The sequence below is a fragment of the Schistocerca gregaria genome, unplaced genomic scaffold (assembly GCF_023897955.1).
Source record: "Schistocerca gregaria isolate iqSchGreg1 unplaced genomic scaffold, iqSchGreg1.2 ptg000355l, whole genome shotgun sequence".
In the NCBI taxonomy this organism is placed as follows: domain Eukaryota; kingdom Metazoa; phylum Arthropoda; class Insecta; order Orthoptera; family Acrididae; genus Schistocerca; species Schistocerca gregaria.
The window spans coordinates 841293-857621 of NW_026061814.1; the positions used below are offsets into that span (position 1 = coordinate 841293).

Below are 16329 nucleotides of genomic sequence, written 5' to 3' on the forward strand. Positions count from 1 at the left end.
GGAAGCGGTCTCACCTGCCTGACACGCGTCGCGCTTCCAGATATTTGCGTAATTCGCACGGTGCATTCTCGGCTGTCCCCTTCCGTCCCGACTTGTCCCGACTTTGCTCGACTGCCGCTCGCTGCCGCTCGGGTCGCGGTCCATATGACAGCACAAGTACGAGAAGCATCTGCGAGATGGGCGCGGGCCGAACCGGCGTGTCCGAGGCGCCGTGTGCGGCCGTTCGGAGCTACCAGAGCCGCTCTGTGCTGCGCCGTGCCGTGGAAAGGTGCGAAAACATGCACACAAGACACAGGCTGTTCGGCAAAGTATCCATCTCTTGTAGCGACGAAAGGTTAATTTTTGTTTACAAATTTGCCGTTGTGCACTGCTACAAAATTGGAATTTAGCGCTCCTACAAAACAGTAGGCTCTGACGCATTTTAAGAGCACATCTGTCGATTCGCAGTGTTTCGTTATTTTCAACGAGTTCCTAGCACTCTTCCTCCGCGCATTCTTGTTCAAACTGAGTTCATTACTGTAATTTTGCATCTTACATTTAATACAGTGGTTTAAAATGCTTGTGGAAGCATCTTTGTCGCACCTGAGAGTTTGTATGAAAAGAGGACTGGCAGGTGTAGTGACATAAAATTTAGAAGAAGAGAGGGAGCCAACAGCACCCGGTGTTCCCAGGCGGTCACCCATCCAAGTACTAACCGGGCCCGATGTTGCTTAACTTCGGTGATCGGACGAGAACCGGTGTATTCAACATGGTATGGCCGTTGGCGTCCTTATACAGTAGCCGCACGGCAGAAGAAGGCTTCGCCTCTCCTCCCAACACACGCAATCGCCGTCTTCGGTGGCACATTTGACGCAAAGCACGTCCTTCCACCTCGAAGGCGACGCGCAGTGCGGCGCGCCGCCACGTGGGTCAGACGCACAACACAGCTGCTCGTTGCACCGCCTGTCATTCGTTTGTTCGACAAAGTATCCATCTCTTGTAGCGACGAAAGGTAAATTTTTGTTTACAAATTTGCCGTTGTGCACTGCTACAAAACAATATGCCCTGACGTATTTCACAACATTTCTGTCACTTCACACTGTTTTGTTATTTCCAGAGACTCTTTGGAAGTCTTCCTTGGCGCACTCTTTTCAAATTGAGTTCCTTAACATCGTATCTTACGATAGTTTAAAATCAGTATGGAAGCATCTTTGTCACATGAGAAAGGTAGCATGAAAAAAGGGCTGGCAGGGGTAGTGACAAGAAAGCAAGAAATGAAGACAGAGGGAAGCGGTCTCACCTGCCTGACACGCGTCGCGCTTCCAGATATTTGCGTAATTCGCACGGTGCATTCTCGGCTGTCCCCTTCCGTCCCGACTTGTCCCGACTTTGCTCGACTGCCGCTCGCTGCCGCTCGGGTCGCGGTCCATATGACAGCACAAGTACGAGAAGCATCTGCGAGATGGGCGCGGGCCGAACCGGCGTGTCCGAGGCGCCGTGTGCGGCCGTTCGGAGCTACCAGAGCCGCTCTGTGCTGCGCCGTGCCGTGGAAAGGTGCGAAAACATGCACACAAGACACAGGCTGTTCGGCAAAGTATCCATCTCTTGTAGCGACGAAAGGTTAATTTTTGTTTACAAATTTGCCGTTGTGCACTGCTACAAAATTGGAATTTAGCGCTCCTACAAAACAGTAGGCTCTGACGCATTTTAAGAGCACATCTGTCGATTCGCAGTGTTTCGTTATTTTCAACGAGTTCCTAGCACTCTTCCTCCGCGCATTCTTGTTCAAACTGAGTTCATTACTGTAATTTTGCATCTTACATTTAATACAGTGGTTTAAAATGCTTGTGGAAGCATCTTTGTCGCACCTGAGAGTTTGTATGAAAAGAGGACTGGCAGGTGTAGTGACATAAAATTTAGAAGAAGAGAGGGAGCCAACAGCACCCGGTGTTCCCAGGTGGTCACCCATCCAAGTACTAACCGGGCCCGATGTTGCTTAACTTCGGTGATCGGACGAGAACCGGTGTATTCAACATGGTATGGCCGTTGGCGTCCTTATACAGTAGCCGCACGGCAGAAGAAGGCTTCGCCTCTCCTCCCAACACACGCAATCGCCGTCTTCGGTGGCACATTTGACGCAAAGCACGTCCTTCCACCTCGAAGGCGACGCGCAGTGCGGCGCGCCGCCACGTGGGTCAGACGCACAACACAGCTGCTCGTTGCACCGCCTGTCATTCGTTTGTTCGACAAAGTATCCATCTCTTGTAGCGACGAAAGGTAAATTTTTGTTTACAAATTTGCCGTTGTGCACTGCTACAAAACAATATGCCCTGACGTATTTCACAACATTTCTGTCACTTCACACTGTTTTGTTATTTCCAGAGACTCTTTGGAAGTCTTCCTTGGCGCACTCTTTTCAAATTGAGTTCCTTAACATCGTATCTTACGATAGTTTAAAATCAGTATGGAAGCATCTTTGTCACATGAGAAAGGTAGCATGAAAAAAGGGCTGGCAGGGGTAGTGACAAGAAAGCAAGAAATGAAGACAGAGGGAAGCGGTCTCACCTGCCTGACACGCGTCGCGCTTCCAGATATTTGCGTAATTCGCACGGTGCATTCTCGGCTGTCCCCTTCCGTCCCGACTTGTCCCGACTTTGCTCGACTGCCGCTCGCTGCCGCTCGGGTCGCGGTCCATATGACAGCACAAGTACGAGAAGCATCTGCGAGATGGGCGCGGGCCGAACCGGCGTGTCCGAGGCGCCGTGTGCGGCCGTTCGGAGCTACCAGAGCCGCTCTGTGCTGCGCCGTGCCGTGGAAAGGTGCGAAAACATGCACACAAGACACAGGCTGTTCGGCAAAGTATCCATCTCTTGTAGCGACGAAAGGTTAATTTTTGTTTACAAATTTGCCGTTGTGCACTGCTACAAAATTGGAATTTAGCGCTCCTACAAAACAGTAGGCTCTGACGCATTTTAAGAGCACATCTGTCGATTCGCAGTGTTTCGTTATTTTCAACGAGTTCCTAGCACTCTTCCTCCGCGCATTCTTGTTCAAACTGAGTTCATTACTGTAATTTTGCATCTTACATTTAATACAGTGGTTTAAAATGCTTGTGGAAGCATCTTTGTCGCACCTGAGAGTTTGTATGAAAAGAGGACTGGCAGGTGTAGTGACATAAAATTTAGAAGAAGAGAGGGAGCCAACAGCACCCGGTGTTCCCAGGCGGTCACCCATCCAAGTACTAACCGGGCCCGATGTTGCTTAACTTCGGTGATCGGACGAGAACCGGTGTATTCAACATGGTATGGCCGTTGGCGTCCTTATACAGTAGCCGCACGGCAGAAGAAGGCTTCGCCTCTCCTCCCAACACACGCAATCGCCGTCTTCGGTGGCACATTTGACGCAAAGCACGTCCTTCCACCTCGAAGGCGACGCGCAGTGCGGCGCGCCGCCACGTGGGTCAGACGCACAACACAGCTGCTCGTTGCACCGCCTGTCATTCGTTTGTTCGACAAAGTATCCATCTCTTGTAGCGACGAAAGGTAAATTTTTGTTTACAAATTTGCCGTTGTGCACTGCTACAAAACAATATGCCCTGACGTATTTCACAACATTTCTGTCACTTCACACTGTTTTGTTATTTCCAGAGACTCTTTGGAAGTCTTCCTTGGCGCACTCTTTTCAAATTGAGTTCCTTAACATCGTATCTTACGATAGTTTAAAATCAGTATGGAAGCATCTTTGTCACATGAGGAAGGTAGCATGAAAAAAGGGCTGGCAGGGGTAGTGACAAGAAAGCAAGAAATGAAGACAGAGGGAAGCGGTCTCACCTGCCTGACACGCGTCGCGCTTCCAGATATTTGCGTAATTCGCACGGTGCATTCTCGGCTGTCCCCTTCCGTCCCGACTTGTCCCGACTTTGCTCGACTGCCGCTCGCTGCCGCTCGGGTCGCGGTCCATATGACAGCACAAGTACGAGAAGCATCTGCGAGATGGGCGCGGGCCGAACCGGCGTGTCCGAGGCGCCGTGTGCGGCCGTTCGGAGCTACCAGAGCCGCTCTGTGCTGCGCCGTGCCGTGGAAAGGTGCGAAAACATGCACACAAGACACAGGCTGTTCGGCAAAGTATCCATCTCTTGTAGCGACGAAAGGTTAATTTTTGTTTACAAATTTGCCGTTGTGCACTGCTACAAAATTGGAATTTAGCGCTCCTACAAAACAGTAGGCTCTGACGCATTTTAAGAGCACATCTGTCGATTCGCAGTGTTTCGTTATTTTCAACGAGTTCCTAGCACTCTTCCTCCGCGCATTCTTGTTCAAACTGAGTTCATTACTGTAATTTTGCATCTTACATTTAATACAGTGGTTTAAAATGCTTGTGGAAGCATCTTTGTCGCACCTGAGAGTTTGTATGAAAAGAGGACTGGCAGGTGTAGTGACATAAAATTTAGAAGAAGAGAGGGAGCCAACAGCACCCGGTGTTCCCAGGCGGTCACCCATCCAAGTACTAACCGGGCCCGATGTTGCTTAACTTCGGTGATCGGACGAGAACCGGTGTATTCAACATGGTATGGCCGTTGGCGTCCTTATACAGTAGCCGCACGGCAGAAGAAGGCTTCGCCTCTCCTCCCAACACACGCAATCGCCGTCTTCGGTGGCACATTTGACGCAAAGCACGTCCTTCCACCTCGAAGGCGACGCGCAGTGCGGCGCGCCGCCACGTGGGTCAGACGCACAACACAGCTGCTCGTTGCACCGCCTGTCATTCGTTTGTTCGACAAAGTATCCATCTCTTGTAGCGACGAAAGGTAAATTTTTGTTTACAAATTTGCCGTTGTGCACTGCTACAAAACAATATGCCCTGACGTATTTCACAACATTTCTGTCACTTCACACTGTTTTGTTATTTCCAGAGACTCTTTGGAAGTCTTCCTTGGCGCACTCTTTTCAAATTGAGTTCCTTAACATCGTATCTTACGATAGTTTAAAATCAGTATGGAAGCATCTTTGTCACATGAGAAAGGTAGCATGAAAAAAGGGCTGGCAGGGGTAGTGACAAGAAAGCAAGAAATGAAGACAGAGGGAAGCGGTCTCACCTGCCTGACACGCGTCGCGCTTCCAGATATTTGCGTAATTCGCACGGTGCATTCTCGGCTGTCCCCTTCCGTCCCGACTTGTCCCGACTTTGCTCGACTGCCGCTCGCTGCCGCTCGGGTCGCGGTCCATATGACAGCACAAGTACGAGAAGCATCTGCGAGATGGGCGCGGGCCGAACCGGCGTGTCCGAGGCGCCGTGTGCGGCCGTTCGGAGCTACCAGAGCCGCTCTGTGCTGCGCCGTGCCGTGGAAAGGTGCGAAAACATGCACACAAGACACAGGCTGTTCGGCAAAGTATCCATCTCTTGTAGCGACGAAAGGTTAATTTTTGTTTACAAATTTGCCGTTGTGCACTGCTACAAAATTGGAATTTAGCGCTCCTACAAAACAGTAGGCTCTGACGCATTTTAAGAGCACATCTGTCGATTCGCAGTGTTTCGTTATTTTCAACGAGTTCCTAGCACTCTTCCTCCGCGCATTCTTGTTCAAACTGAGTTCATTACTGTAATTTTGCATCTTACATTTAATACAGTGGTTTAAAATGCTTGTGGAAGCATCTTTGTCGCACCTGAGAGTTTGTATGAAAAGAGGACTGGCAGGTGTAGTGACATAAAATTTAGAAGAAGAGAGGGAGCCAACAGCACCCGGTGTTCCCAGGCGGTCACCCATCCAAGTACTAACCGGGCCCGATGTTGCTTAACTTCGGTGATCGGACGAGAACCGGTGTATTCAACATGGTATGGCCGTTGGCGTCCTTATACAGTAGCCGCACGGCAGAAGAAGGCTTCGCCTCTCCTCCCAACACACGCAATCGCCGTCTTCGGTGGCACATTTGACGCAAAGCACGTCCTTCCACCTCGAAGGCGACGCGCAGTGCGGCGCGCCGCCACGTGGGTCAGACGCACAACACAGCTGCTCGTTGCACCGCCTGTCATTCGTTTGTTCGACAAAGTATCCATCTCTTGTAGCGACGAAAGGTAAATTTTTGTTTACAAATTTGCCGTTGTGCACTGCTACAAAACAATATGCCCTGACGTATTTCACAACATTTCTGTCACTTCACACTGTTTTGTTATTTCCAGAGACTCTTTGGAAGTCTTCCTTGGCGCACTCTTTTCAAATTGAGTTCCTTAACATCGTATCTTACGATAGTTTAAAATCAGTATGGAAGCATCTTTGTCACATGAGAAAGGTAGCATGAAAAAAGGGCTGGCAGGGGTAGTGACAAGAAAGCAAGAAATGAAGACAGAGGGAAGCGGTCTCACCTGCCTGACACGCGTCGCGCTTCCAGATATTTGCGTAATTCGCACGGTGCATTCTCGGCTGTCCCCTTCCGTCCCGACTTGTCCCGACTTTGCTCGACTGCCGCTCGCTGCCGCTCGGGTCGCGGTCCATATGACAGCACAAGTACGAGAAGCATCTGCGAGATGGGCGCGGGCCGAACCGGCGTGTCCGAGGCGCCGTGTGCGGCCGTTCGGAGCTACCAGAGCCGCTCTGTGCTGCGCCGTGCCGTGGAAAGGTGCGAAAACATGCACACAAGACACAGGCTGTTCGGCAAAGTATCCATCTCTTGTAGCGACGAAAGGTTAATTTTTGTTTACAAATTTGCCGTTGTGCACTGCTACAAAATTGGAATTTAGCGCTCCTACAAAACAGTAGGCTCTGACGCATTTTAAGAGCACATCTGTCGATTCGCAGTGTTTCGTTATTTTCAACGAGTTCCTAGCACTCTTCCTCCGCGCATTCTTGTTCAAACTGAGTTCATTACTGTAATTTTGCATCTTACATTTAATACAGTGGTTTAAAATGCTTGTGGAAGCATCTTTGTCGCACCTGAGAGTTTGTATGAAAAGAGGACTGGCAGGTGTAGTGACATAAAATTTAGAAGAAGAGAGGGAGCCAACAGCACCCGGTGTTCCCAGGTGGTCACCCATCCAAGTACTAACCGGGCCCGATGTTGCTTAACTTCGGTGATCGGACGAGAACCGGTGTATTCAACATGGTATGGCCGTTGGCGTCCTTATACAGTAGCCGCACGGCAGAAGAAGGCTTCGCCTCTCCTCCCAACACACGCAATCGCCGTCTTCGGTGGCACATTTGACGCAAAGCACGTCCTTCCACCTCGAAGGCGACGCGCAGTGCGGCGCGCCGCCACGTGGGTCAGACGCACAACACAGCTGCTCGTTGCACCGCCTGTCATTCGTTTGTTCGACAAAGTATCCATCTCTTGTAGCGACGAAAGGTAAATTTTTGTTTACAAATTTGCCGTTGTGCACTGCTACAAAACAATATGCCCTGACGTATTTCACAACATTTCTGTCACTTCACACTGTTTTGTTATTTCCAGAGACTCTTTGGAAGTCTTCCTTGGCGCACTCTTTTCAAATTGAGTTCCTTAACATCGTATCTTACGATAGTTTAAAATCAGTATGGAAGCATCTTTGTCACATGAGAAAGGTAGCATGAAAAAAGGGCTGGCAGGGGTAGTGACAAGAAAGCAAGAAATGAAGACAGAGGGAAGCGGTCTCACCTGCCTGACACGCGTCGCGCTTCCAGATATTTGCGTAATTCGCACGGTGCATTCTCGGCTGTCCCCTTCCGTCCCGACTTGTCCCGACTTTGCTCGACTGCCGCTCGCTGCCGCTCGGGTCGCGGTCCATATGACAGCACAAGTACGAGAAGCATCTGCGAGATGGGCGCGGGCCGAACCGGCGTGTCCGAGGCGCCGTGTGCGGCCGTTCGGAGCTACCAGAGCCGCTCTGTGCTGCGCCGTGCCGTGGAAAGGTGCGAAAACATGCACACAAGACACAGGCTGTTCGGCAAAGTATCCATCTCTTGTAGCGACGAAAGGTTAATTTTTGTTTACAAATTTGCCGTTGTGCACTGCTACAAAATTGGAATTTAGCGCTCCTACAAAACAGTAGGCTCTGACGCATTTTAAGAGCACATCTGTCGATTCGCAGTGTTTCGTTATTTTCAACGAGTTCCTAGCACTCTTCCTCCGCGCATTCTTGTTCAAACTGAGTTCATTACTGTAATTTTGCATCTTACATTTAATACAGTGGTTGAAAATGCTTGTGGAAGCATCTTTGTCGCACCTGAGAGTTTGTATGAAAAGAGGACTGGCAGGTGTAGTGACATAAAATTTAGAAGAAGAGAGGGAGCCAACAGCACCCGGTGTTCCCAGGCGGTCACCCATCCAAGTACTAACCGGGCCCGATGTTGCTTAACTTCGGTGATCGGACGAGAACCGGTGTATTCAACATGGTATGGCCGTTGGCGTCCTTATACAGTAGCCGCACGGCAGAAGAAGGCTTCGCCTCTCCTCCCAACACACGCAATCGCCGTCTTCGGTGGCACATTTGACGCAAAGCACGTCCTTCCACCTCGAAGGCGACGCGCAGTGCGGCGCGCCGCCACGTGGGTCAGACGCACAACACAGCTGCTCGTTGCACCGCCTGTCATTCGTTTGTTCGACAAAGTATCCATCTCTTGTAGCGACGAAAGGTAAATTTTTGTTTACAAATTTGCCGTTGTGCACTGCTACAAAACAATATGCCCTGACGTATTTCACAACATTTCTGTCACTTCACACTGTTTTGTTATTTCCAGAGACTCTTTGGAAGTCTTCCTTGGCGCACTCTTTTCAAATTGAGTTCCTTAACATCGTATCTTACGATAGTTTAAAATCAGTATGGAAGCATCTTTGTCACATGAGAAAGGTAGCATGAAAAAAGGGCTGGCAGGGGTAGTGACAAGAAAGCAAGAAATGAAGACAGAGGGAAGCGGTCTCACCTGCCTGACACGCGTCGCGCTTCCAGATATTTGCGTAATTCGCACGGTGCATTCTCGGCTGTCCCCTTCCGTCCCGACTTGTCCCGACTTTGCTCGACTGCCGCTCGCTGCCGCTCGGGTCGCGGTCCATATGACAGCACAAGTACGAGAAGCATCTGCGAGATGGGCGCGGGCCGAACCGGCGTGTCCGAGGCGCCGTGTGCGGCCGTTCGGAGCTACCAGAGCCGCTCTGTGCTGCGCCGTGCCGTGGAAAGGTGCGAAAACATGCACACAAGACACAGGCTGTTCGGCAAAGTATCCATCTCTTGTAGCGACGAAAGGTTAATTTTTGTTTACAAATTTGCCGTTGTGCACTGCTACAAAATTGGAATTTAGCGCTCCTACAAAACAGTAGGCTCTGACGCATTTTAAGAGCACATCTGTCGATTCGCAGTGTTTCGTTATTTTCAACGAGTTCCTAGCACTCTTCCTCCGCGCATTCTTGTTCAAACTGAGTTCATTACTGTAATTTTGCATCTTACATTTAATACAGTGGTTTAAAATGCTTGTGGAAGCATCTTTGTCGCACCTGAGAGTTTGTATGAAAAGAGGACTGGCAGGTGTAGTGACATAAAATTTAGAAGAAGAGAGGGAGCCAACAGCACCCGGTGTTCCCAGGTGGTCACCCATCCAAGTACTAACCGGGCCCGATGTTGCTTAACTTCGGTGATCGGACGAGAACCGGTGTATTCAACATGGTATGGCCGTTGGCGTCCTTATACAGTAGCCGCACGGCAGAAGAAGGCTTCGCCTCTCCTCCCAACACACGCAATCGCCGTCTTCGGTGGCACATTTGACGCAAAGCACGTCCTTCCACCTCGAAGGCGACGCGCAGTGCGGCGCGCCGCCACGTGGGTCAGACGCACAACACAGCTGCTCGTTGCACCGCCTGTCATTCGTTTGTTCGACAAAGTATCCATCTCTTGTAGCGACGAAAGGTAAATTTTTGTTTACAAATTTGCCGTTGTGCACTGCTACAAAACAATATGCCCTGACGTATTTCACAACATTTCTGTCACTTCACACTGTTTTGTTATTTCCAGAGACTCTTTGGAAGTCTTCCTTGGCGCACTCTTTTCAAATTGAGTTCCTTAACATCGTATCTTACGATAGTTTAAAATCAGTATGGAAGCATCTTTGTCACATGAGAAAGGTAGCATGAAAAAAGGGCTGGCAGGGGTAGTGACAAGAAAGCAAGAAATGAAGACAGAGGGAAGCGGTCTCACCTGCCTGACACGCGTCGCGCTTCCAGATATTTGCGTAATTCGCACGGTGCATTCTCGGCTGTCCCCTTCCGTCCCGACTTGTCCCGACTTTGCTCGACTGCCGCTCGCTGCCGCTCGGGTCGCGGTCCATATGACAGCACAAGTACGAGAAGCATCTGCGAGATGGGCGCGGGCCGAACCGGCGTGTCCGAGGCGCCGTGTGCGGCCGTTCGGAGCTACCAGAGCCGCTCTGTGCTGCGCCGTGCCGTGGAAAGGTGCGAAAACATGCACACAAGACACAGGCTGTTCGGCAAAGTATCCATCTCTTGTAGCGACGAAAGGTTAATTTTTGTTTACAAATTTGCCGTTGTGCACTGCTACAAAATTGGAATTTAGCGCTCCTACAAAACAGTAGGCTCTGACGCATTTTAAGAGCACATCTGTCGATTCGCAGTGTTTCGTTATTTTCAACGAGTTCCTAGCACTCTTCCTCCGCGCATTCTTGTTCAAACTGACTTCATTACTGTAATTTTGCATCTTACATTTAATACAGTGGTTTAAAATGCTTGTGGAAGCATCTTTGTCGCACCTGAGAGTTTGTATGAAAAGAGGACTGGCAGGTGTAGTGACATAAAATTTAGAAGAAGAGAGGGAGCCAACAGCACCCGGTGTTCCCAGGCGGTCACCCATCCAAGTACTAACCGGGCCCGATGTTGCTTAACTTCGGTGATCGGACGAGAACCGGTGTATTCAACATGGTATGGCCGTTGGCGTCCTTATACAGTAGCCGCACGGCAGAAGAAGGCTTCGCCTCTCCTCCCAACACACGCAATCGCCGTCTTCGGTGGCACATTTGACGCAAAGCACGTCCTTCCACCTCGAAGGCGACGCGCAGTGCGGCGCGCCGCCACGTGGGTCAGACGCACAACACAGCTGCTCGTTGCACCGCCTGTCATTCGTTTGTTCGACAAAGTATCCATCTCTTGTAGCGACGAAAGGTAAATTTTTGTTTACAAATTTGCCGTTGTGCACTGCTACAAAACAATATGCCCTGACGTATTTCACAACATTTCTGTCACTTCACACTGTTTTGTTATTTCCAGAGACTCTTTGGAAGTCTTCCTTGGCGCACTCTTTTCAAATTGAGTTCCTTAACATCGTATCTTACGATAGTTTAAAATCAGTATGGAAGCATCTTTGTCACATGAGAAAGGTAGCATGAAAAAAGGGCTGGCAGGGGTAGTGACAAGAAAGCAAGAAATGAAGACAGAGGGAAGCGGTCTCACCTGCCTGACACGCGTCGCGCTTCCAGATATTTGCGTAATTCGCACGGTGCATTCTCGGCTGTCCCCTTCCGTCCCGACTTGTCCCGACTTTGCTCGACTGCCGCTCGCTGCCGCTCGGGTCGCGGTCCATATGACAGCACAAGTACGAGAAGCATCTGCGAGATGGGCGCGGGCCGAACCGGCGTGTCCGAGGCGCCGTGTGCGGCCGTTCGGAGCTACCAGAGCCGCTCTGTGCTGCGCCGTGCCGTGGAAAGGTGCGAAAACATGCACACAAGACACAGGCTGTTCGGCAAAGTATCCATCTCTTGTAGCGACGAAAGGTTAATTTTTGTTTACAAATTTGCCGTTGTGCACTGCTACAAAATTGGAATTTAGCGCTCCTACAAAACAGTAGGCTCTGACGCATTTTAAGAGCACATCTGTCGATTCGCAGTGTTTCGTTATTTTCAACGAGTTCCTAGCACTCTTCCTCCGCGCATTCTTGTTCAAACTGACTTCATTACTGTAATTTTGCATCTTACATTTAATACAGTGGTTTAAAATGCTTGTGGAAGCATCTTTGTCGCACCTGAGAGTTTGTATGAAAAGAGGACTGGCAGGTGTAGTGACATAAAATTTAGAAGAAGAGAGGGAGCCAACAGCACCCGGTGTTCCCAGGCGGTCACCCATCCAAGTACTAACCGGGCCCGATGTTGCTTAACTTCGGTGATCGGACGAGAACCGGTGTATTCAACATGGTATGGCCGTTGGCGTCCTTATACAGTAGCCGCACGGCAGAAGAAGGCTTCGCCTCTCCTCCCAACACACGCAATCGCCGTCTTCGGTGGCACATTTGACGCAAAGCACGTCCTTCCACCTCGAAGGCGACGCGCAGTGCGGCGCGCCGCCACGTGGGTCAGACGCACAACACAGCTGCTCGTTGCACCGCCTGTCATTCGTTTGTTCGACAAAGTATCCATCTCTTGTAGCGACGAAAGGTAAATTTTTGTTTACAAATTTGCCGTTGTGCACTGCTACAAAACAATATGCCCTGACGTATTTCACAACATTTCTGTCACTTCACACTGTTTTGTTATTTCCAGAGACTCTTTGGAAGTCTTCCTTGGCGCACTCTTTTCAAATTGAGTTCCTTAACATCGTATCTTACGATAGTTTAAAATCAGTATGGAAGCATCTTTGTCACATGAGAAAGGTAGCATGAAAAAAGGGCTGGCAGGGGTAGTGACAAGAAAGCAAGAAATGAAGACAGAGGGAAGCGGTCTCACCTGCCTGACACGCGTCGCGCTTCCAGATATTTGCGTAATTCGCACGGTGCATTCTCGGCTGTCCCCTTCCGTCCCGACTTGTCCCGACTTTGCTCGACTGCCGCTCGCTGCCGCTCGGGTCGCGGTCCATATGACAGCACAAGTACGAGAAGCATCTGCGAGATGGGCGCGGGCCGAACCGGCGTGTCCGAGGCGCCGTGTGCGGCCGTTCGGAGCTACCAGAGCCGCTCTGTGCTGCGCCGTGCCGTGGAAAGGTGCGAAAACATGCACACAAGACACAGGCTGTTCGGCAAAGTATCCATCTCTTGTAGCGACGAAAGGTTAATTTTTGTTTACAAATTTGCCGTTGTGCACTGCTACAAAATTGGAATTTAGCGCTCCTACAAAACAGTAGGCTCTGACGCATTTTAAGAGCACATCTGTCGATTCGCAGTGTTTCGTTATTTTCAACGAGTTCCTAGCACTCTTCCTCCGCGCATTCTTGTTCAAACTGACTTCATTACTGTAATTTTGCATCTTACATTTAATACAGTGGTTTAAAATGCTTGTGGAAGCATCTTTGTCGCACCTGAGAGTTTGTATGAAAAGAGGACTGGCAGGTGTAGTGACATAAAATTTAGAAGAAGAGAGGGAGCCAACAGCACCCGGTGTTCCCAGGTGGTCACCCATCCAAGTACTAACCGGGCCCGATGTTGCTTAACTTCGGTGATCGGACGAGAACCGGTGTATTCAACATGGTATGGCCGTTGGCGTCCTTATACAGTAGCCGCACGGCAGAAGAAGGCTTCGCCTCTCCTCCCAACACACGCAATCGCCGTCTTCGGTGGCACATTTGACGCAAAGCACGTCCTTCCACCTCGAAGGCGACGCGCAGTGCGGCGCGCCGCCACGTGGGTCAGACGCACAACACAGCTGCTCGTTGCACCGCCTGTCATTCGTTTGTTCGACAAAGTATCCATCTCTTGTAGCGACGAAAGGTAAATTTTCGTTTACAAATTTGCCGTTGTGCACTGCTACAAAACAATATGCCCTGACGTATTTCACAACATTTCTGTCACTTCACACTGTTTTGTTATTTCCAGAGACTCTTTGGAAGTCTTCCTTGGCGCACTCTTTTCAAATTGAGTTCCTTAACATCGTATCTTACGATAGTTTAAAATCAGTATGGAAGCATCTTTGTCACATGAGAAAGGTAGCATGAAAAAAGGGCTGGCAGGGGTAGTGACAAGAAAGCAAGAAATGAAGACAGAGGGAAGCGGTCTCACCTGCCTGACACGCGTCGCGCTTCCAGATATTTGCGTAATTCGCACGGTGCATTCTCGGCTGTCCCCTTCCGTCCCGACTTGTCCCGACTTTGCTCGACTGCCGCTCGCTGCCGCTCGGGTCGCGGTCCATATGACAGCACAAGTACGAGAAGCATCTGCGAGATGGGCGCGGGCCGAACCGGCGTGTCCGAGGCGCCGTGTGCGGCCGTTCGGAGCTACCAGAGCCGCTCTGTGCTGCGCCGTGCCGTGGAAAGGTGCGAAAACATGCACACAAGACACAGGCTGTTCGGCAAAGTATCCATCTCTTGTAGCGACGAAAGGTTAATTTTTGTTTACAAATTTGCCGTTGTGCACTGCTACAAAATTGGAATTTAGCGCTCCTACAAAACAGTAGGCTCTGACGCATTTTAAGAGCACATCTGTCGATTCGCAGTGTTTCGTTATTTTCAACGAGTTCCTAGCACTCTTCCTCCGCGCATTCTTGTTCAAACTGAGTTCATTACTGTAATTTTGCATCTTACATTTAATACAGTGGTTTAAAATGCTTGTGGAAGCATCTTTATCGCACCTGAGAGTTTGTATGAAAAGAGGACTGGCAGGTGTAGTGACATAAAATTTAGAAGAAGAGAGGGAGCCAACAGCACCCGGTGTTCCCAGGCGGTCACCCATCCAAGTACTAACCGGGCCCGATGTTGCTTAACTTCGGTGATCGGACGAGAACCGGTGTATTCAACATGGTATGGCCGTTGGCGTCCTTATACAGTAGCCGCACGGCAGAAGAAGGCTTCGCCTCTCCTCCCAACACACGCAATCGCCGTCTTCGGTGGCACATTTGACGCAAAGCACGTCCTTCCACCTCGAAGGCGACGCGCAGTGCGGCGCGCCGCCACGTGGGTCAGACGCACAACACAGCTGCTCGTTGCACCGCCTGTCATTCGTTTGTTCGACAAAGTATCCATCTCTTGTAGCGACGAAAGGTAAATTTTTGTTTACAAATTTGCCGTTGTGCACTGCTACAAAACAATATGCCCTGACGTATTTCACAACATTTCTGTCACTTCACACTGTTTTGTTATTTCCAGAGACTCTTTGGAAGTCTTCCTTGGCGCACTCTTTTCAAATTGAGTTCCTTAACATCGTATCTTACGATAGTTTAAAATCAGTATGGAAGCATCTTTGTCACATGAGAAAGGTAGCATGAAAAAAGGGCTGGCAGGGGTAGTGACAAGAAAGCAAGAAATGAAGACAGAGGGAAGCGGTCTCACCTGCCTGACACGCGTCGCGCTTCCAGATATTTGCGTAATTCGCACGGTGCATTCTCGGCTGTCCCCTTCCGTCCCGACTTGTCCCGACTTTGCTCGACTGCCGCTCGCTGCCGCTCGGGTCGCGGTCCATATGACAGCACAAGTACGAGAAGCATCTGCGAGATGGGCGCGGGCCGAACCGGCGTGTCCGAGGCGCCGTGTGCGGCCGTTCGGAGCTACCAGAGCCGCTCTGTGCTGCGCCGTGCCGTGGAAAGGTGCGAAAACATGCACACAAGACACAGGCTGTTCGGCAAAGTATCCATCTCTTGTAGCGACGAAAGGTTAATTTTTGTTTACAAATTTGCCGTTGTGCACTGCTACAAAATTGGAATTTAGCGCTCCTACAAAACAGTAGGCTCTGACGCATTTTAAGAGCACATCTGTCGATTCGCAGTGTTTCGTTATTTTCAACGAGTTCCTAGCACTCTTCCTCCGCGCATTCTTGTTCAAACTGAGTTCATTACTGTAATTTTGCATCTTACATTTAATACAGTGGTTTAAAATGCTTGTGGAAGCATCTTTGTCGCACCTGAGAGTTTGTATGAAAAGAGGACTGGCAGGTGTAGTGACATAAAATTTAGAAGAAGAGAGGGAGCCAACAGCACCCGGTGTTCCCAGGCGGTCACCCATCCAAGTACTAACCGGGCCCGATGTTGCTTAACTTCGGTGATCGGACGAGAACCGGTGTATTCAACATGGTATGGCCGTTGGCGTCCTTATACAGTAGCCGCACGGCAGAAGAAGGCTTCGCCTCTCCTCCCAACACACGCAATCGCCGTCTTCGGTGGCACATTTGACGCAAAGCACGTCCTTCCACCTCGAAGGCGACGCGCAGTGCGGCGCGCCGCCACGTGGGTCAGACGCACAACACAGCTGCTCGTTGCACCGCCTGTCATTCGTTTGTTCGACAAAGTATCCATCTCTTGTAGCGACGAAAGGTAAATTTTTGTTTACAAATTTGCCGTTGTGCACTGCTACAAAACAATATGCCCTGACGTATTTCACAACATTTCTGTCACTTCACACTGTTTTGTTATTTCCAGAGACTCTTTGGAAGTCTTCCTTGGCGCACTCTTTTCAAATTGAGTTCCTTAAC

At 50.1% G+C, this 16329-nt stretch overlaps 13 non-coding genes across 13 annotated transcripts; all 13 read right to left on the minus strand.

Moving 5' to 3' along the window:
- Positions 1-646: 646 nt before the first annotated feature.
- Positions 647-765, minus strand: LOC126308107 (5S ribosomal RNA). The gene has a single exon (XR_007554032.1). It is a non-coding gene; the product is annotated as a 5S ribosomal RNA (ribosomal RNA).
- Positions 766-1911: 1146 nt separating this feature from the next.
- On the minus strand, positions 1912-2030 carry LOC126308066 (5S ribosomal RNA). The gene has a single exon (XR_007553995.1). It is a non-coding gene; the product is annotated as a 5S ribosomal RNA (ribosomal RNA).
- Positions 2031-3176: 1146 nt separating this feature from the next.
- LOC126308108 (5S ribosomal RNA) lies at positions 3177-3295 on the minus strand. The gene has a single exon (XR_007554033.1). It is a non-coding gene; the product is annotated as a 5S ribosomal RNA (ribosomal RNA).
- A 1146-nt stretch (positions 3296-4441) lies between these two features.
- LOC126308109 (5S ribosomal RNA) lies at positions 4442-4560 on the minus strand. The gene has a single exon (XR_007554034.1). It is a non-coding gene; the product is annotated as a 5S ribosomal RNA (ribosomal RNA).
- Positions 4561-5706: 1146 nt separating this feature from the next.
- LOC126308110 (5S ribosomal RNA) lies at positions 5707-5825 on the minus strand. Its single transcript, XR_007554035.1, has one exon. It is a non-coding gene; the product is annotated as a 5S ribosomal RNA (ribosomal RNA).
- Positions 5826-6971: 1146 nt separating this feature from the next.
- On the minus strand, positions 6972-7090 carry LOC126308078 (5S ribosomal RNA). Its single transcript, XR_007554006.1, has one exon. It is a non-coding gene; the product is annotated as a 5S ribosomal RNA (ribosomal RNA).
- Positions 7091-8236: 1146 nt separating this feature from the next.
- On the minus strand, positions 8237-8355 carry LOC126308111 (5S ribosomal RNA). Its single transcript, XR_007554036.1, has one exon. It is a non-coding gene; the product is annotated as a 5S ribosomal RNA (ribosomal RNA).
- Positions 8356-9501: 1146 nt separating this feature from the next.
- On the minus strand, positions 9502-9620 carry LOC126308090 (5S ribosomal RNA). The gene has a single exon (XR_007554017.1). It is a non-coding gene; the product is annotated as a 5S ribosomal RNA (ribosomal RNA).
- Positions 9621-10766: 1146 nt separating this feature from the next.
- LOC126308112 (5S ribosomal RNA) lies at positions 10767-10885 on the minus strand. The gene has a single exon (XR_007554037.1). It is a non-coding gene; the product is annotated as a 5S ribosomal RNA (ribosomal RNA).
- A 1146-nt stretch (positions 10886-12031) lies between these two features.
- LOC126308113 (5S ribosomal RNA) lies at positions 12032-12150 on the minus strand. Its single transcript, XR_007554038.1, has one exon. It is a non-coding gene; the product is annotated as a 5S ribosomal RNA (ribosomal RNA).
- A 1146-nt stretch (positions 12151-13296) lies between these two features.
- Positions 13297-13415, minus strand: LOC126308102 (5S ribosomal RNA). The gene has a single exon (XR_007554028.1). It is a non-coding gene; the product is annotated as a 5S ribosomal RNA (ribosomal RNA).
- Positions 13416-14561: 1146 nt separating this feature from the next.
- Positions 14562-14680, minus strand: LOC126308116 (5S ribosomal RNA). The gene has a single exon (XR_007554040.1). It is a non-coding gene; the product is annotated as a 5S ribosomal RNA (ribosomal RNA).
- A 1146-nt stretch (positions 14681-15826) lies between these two features.
- Positions 15827-15945, minus strand: LOC126308117 (5S ribosomal RNA). Its single transcript, XR_007554041.1, has one exon. It is a non-coding gene; the product is annotated as a 5S ribosomal RNA (ribosomal RNA).
- Between the last annotated feature and the right edge of the window lie 384 nt (positions 15946-16329).